The sequence below is a fragment of the Colobus angolensis genome, unplaced genomic scaffold (genome assembly GCF_000951035.1).
Source record: "Colobus angolensis palliatus isolate OR3802 unplaced genomic scaffold, Cang.pa_1.0 Scaffold31, whole genome shotgun sequence".
Lineage (NCBI taxonomy): Eukaryota > Metazoa > Chordata > Mammalia > Primates > Cercopithecidae > Colobus > Colobus angolensis.
Window position 1 is genome coordinate 11450064 of NW_012116377.1, and position 4386 is coordinate 11454449.

The window sequence follows — 4386 nt, forward strand, 5'->3', positions numbered from 1 at the left end:
TATCATATAACAATGTAAAATCTGTATGTACCTAAAATATAGCCTCAAAATATATAAACCAAATTTGACAGAAATAGACAAATCTTCTGTTATATTAGGAGACATTTGCTCTAGTTGACATAGAGAACATGGCGCACAACAAAATACATTTTTTTTTTTCTTAGAGGGGGACTTGCTCTATTGCATGGGCTGGAGTGTAGTAGTGCAATTATAGCTCACTGCAGCCCTGAACTGCTGGGCTTGAGCTATCCTCCCACCTCAGCCTCTCAAGTAGCTGGGATTACAAGTGCGAGTCACCATACCTGGTAAAATACATATTCTTTTTTTCAAGTATACATGCAATATTTACATAAATTTATCTGGATAGAATACTAAATCATAGGCCAGATGCAGTGACTCATGCCTGTAATCCCAGCTTTTTGGGAGGCCAAGGTGGGAAGATCTCTTGAGCTTAGGAGTTGGAGAACAACCTATTCAAGATAATGAGACCTGGTCTCTACAAAAAAATTTTAAAAATTAGCTAGGTATGGTGACACACACCTGTGGTCCCAGCTAGTTGAGAGGTTGAGGTGAGAGGATTGCTTGAGCACAAGGAAATTGAGGCCGCAGTGAGCCATGATTGCACCACTGCACTCCAGCCTGGGCAACAGAGCAAGATCTTGTCTCAAAAAAAAAAAAAAAAAAAAAAAAAAAAAGAAGAAGAAAAAGAAGAAGAAGAAAAAGGACTATAAAACAAATTTGTTTCCTCAACACATTTCATAGGATTGTATTTCCATCAGAATGTGTTCTCTGATCACAGTAGAATTAAGGCAGATATTAGTTTAAAAAGAATAATTTAGAACATCTTTGATATTCTTAGAAATTAAGCAATGCACTTCTAAATAACCCATAGATAAAGAGAAAATCCAAAATAACTTAGAAATCCTTTAAAACTGTTGAGTGGATCACTTGAGGTCAGGAGTTCAAGACCCAGCCTAACCAACATGGTGAAACCCACCTCTACTAAAAATACAAAACTTAGCCAGGCATAGTGGTGAGTGCCTGTAATCCCAATTACTTGGGAGGCTGAGACAGGAGAATCACTTGAACCTGGGAGGCGGAGGTTGCAGTGAGCTAATATCGAGCCACTGCACTGCAGCCTGGGCAATGTAGTGAGACTCCATCTCAAAAACAAACTGGATTGTATTTAAAAATTGCATTGTAATGAAAATGCAGCACATCAAAACTAATAGGATCCTGCAGTTCAGCAAAGGAAATGAAACTGTACAATATACCTGTGCTACAAGGTAGAAAATTATGAATGTCTTCACCAAATAACAAATAGAGCACTACTGAGGTTGAGAGGTAGGAGCAGGTGTGTATCCCAGAGGTGGATCACAAAAGGCCCCATAGAAGTGGTGACACTTAAATGAGGTTTTAAACAAATATGATGAAAAGTTGGAGCTATAGAATAGAGGTAAAAGGAGAAATGTCCAATAGGTTGCAGCTCAAGTTGTGATCTCAGAAAAATCAATCAAATTTTAAAAATTAATCGCCTAAATACACATATTATAAAAAGAATAAAGGCTGAAAAATCAACCCATCTTAAGAAATTAGAAAGAGAAAAGCAAGTTTGAAAGACTCAATATTGGAAAAGATCTATTCTATAGATGTAATGCAATCCTGATTGCAACAAATCCTGATCTCAACAAATCTGTGTGTATACGTGTTGCATATGTGCAACTTGACTAGGGCCATAGCAAAGATAAGGTTAGATAGGTAGGTAGGGGCCAGGGCAGATAGGGCATTGTTGATCTTATTACAGAGTTGGAAGTTTATCCTTAAAGTAGGGAGCAATGAAGGGTTGTTACACAGATGAGCTATATGATTTACATTTTAAAATATATCACACTGATAACAGTTTTAAGAAAAAATAGATTAAGCCTAAAAGGTTGTTGTAATAATCTAGAGATATAATGGTGATTTTGATAGTGGCAATAGGAAAGGATAGAAGCAGACAGATTTGAAACCTATTTAGTAGGTAGGTTTCAAGACTTGTTACTAGAGTCAATGGATAATGCCTATGTTCCTAATTTGGAAAATTGGTAGACGGTATTGAGTTTTGAACCACATAATCATACTCTTGTGATGTTCTCCTGCAGTTCCAGACAGCCCAGAAACAGGAATAGAAATAATATATAGATTTGTGTAGTGGTACAGATTAGCAGAAATGATGAAAGTCAAGAAAGGGGAACATTTTGAGGTGGTAGCAAACAAAGAGCTAAAATAATGGTGTCCAGGTTAGTTTCAAGACAAATGAAACCATACTGGAATGTAATCTGAGAGAAATGAGACATATCAATTGGAGAGTACAATAAAAACAAACAGTGAATTCGATTAAGAGGAAGGAGAAAAGTAAACGTGCAGAAGATAAATATCAGAGAATACTTTTAAAATGGAGATCTTGCAGGTAGCATTTTTCAAGGCATATTTAAGTTTGACATATAGCTTAGTCTGAGGATGATTGTTATCTTAGGTGAAACGGAGGTCATGGAATTTCAAAAGAGGTCAAAGAATTGTGAGTCCTGGATGTTAATGGTTTTTGTCAGTGGATGTGGGAAACACCAAAAGTGATTGTAGAAGATAAGACAGAAAAAGATTGAGAGTCAGATACTACAGTTAGAAAAACACAAAGCTTTTGATAGAAAATTTTTGAAAATTGAAAAACATTTGAGCTCATGGATGGCAAGAATTGTGTTTCATTCATCCTTGTCTTTTTTGTTTATCTAGAACATAGCAAGTGCTCAAAAAATATTTGCTAGTTGAACTGACTCCATTGCCTTTTATTCCTCAGAAATGTGTATTTGTCCATGGTATGCTAGATAGCTATTTCAAATGGAGCGATCAGGTGATGAAGAGGTGACCTAAGAACTGAGTGACAGTAAGAGTCAACCCAAGATCAGGGGAAAGAATATTCTAGGCAGTGGAAAGATCTTGTCAGGAACAATCTTGGCATGTTTCAGAAGCAGATTGCTAGTGTAGTTGTAACTTATTGGTTAAGGGAGATGAAAATGATCAATGTGGCTGAGCACAGTGGCTCACACCTGTAATCTCAGCATTTTGTGAGGCCGAGGTAGGGGGATCACTTGTGAGTTCGAGACCAGCCTGGGCAACATAGTGAGACCCAGTCTTGACAAAAAATAAAAAACTAGTTGGGCATGGTGGCACATCCTGTAGTTCCAGCTACTAGGGAAGCTGAGGAGGGAGGATTGCTTGAGTGCTGGAGGTTGAGGCTGCAGCGAGCCATGATCACAGCACTTCACTCAACTTGGGTGACAGAGTGAGACCCTGTTTCAAAAAGAGAAAAGATGGAAGGACCATCAAATTGAATTAAATTCTGGAGGAAAAAGGATTCAGGCAAACAAACATAGAAATTACCAGAGCCCAGGTCTACTAACAGGAAAAAGTACTTTCTTTAGGTCAAAGATAAAAATTGTTTTTTATCTAATTATAACACATAGTGTGTCATTTATATTAAATTGCATTCTACTGAGTTTCCTCATATTTCATAGGTCACCCATCTTATTGCCTTTGCTGCATCCTCCTCTTCTCTAAGCCTCCAATGTTGGAGGGCCCCCAAGCTCACTCATTCCTTGACCATTTCTCTCTCTCTCTCTCTCTCTCTCTCTCTCTCTCTCTTTTCTAGAGATGGAGTCTCACTCTATGGACCAGGCTGGAGTGCAGTGGTGTGATCGTCACTCACTGTAGCCTCAAACTCCTCGGCTCCAGCAATCCTCCTTACCTCAGCCTTCTGAGTAGCTGGGACTACAGGTGCACACCAGCATACCTGGACCTACATGATCTGATCCCTAGCTTCCTTTGACTGTATATTTTACCTCTTTGCCCCTTATTCTTGTCAAACTGTCCTTCTTGCTCATCATTTCTCTATACACATTCACTTCTTGGGAAATCTCTTCCAGTTTCATGGCTTTAAATACCATATATATGCTGATAATTCTCAAGTTTGTGTTTCTAGCTTCAACCTCTTACCTGATCTTCAGACTCAATATGAAACTGCTAACTTAATGTATCTAATGGATACTCATTAGCATGGGTAGAAGCTCAACATGTCCAAAACAAAACTCATACCATAAACTTTGCTTATCCCAGTCTTTGTTATTTCTAGAAAATTGCATCATGATTCATCCTTACTACTTAGGACCAAATCTAGGAGTGAGTTTTCCTTTTCCTTTTCTTTCCTTTCCTTTCTCTTTCTCTTTTTCTTTCTTTCCTTCCTTCCTTCCTTCCTTCTTTCCTTCCTTCTTTCTCTCTTTTTCTTTCTTTCTCTCTTTTTCTTTCTTTCTTTCTTTCTCTTTCTTTCTTTCTTCTTTCTTTCCTTCCCTCCCT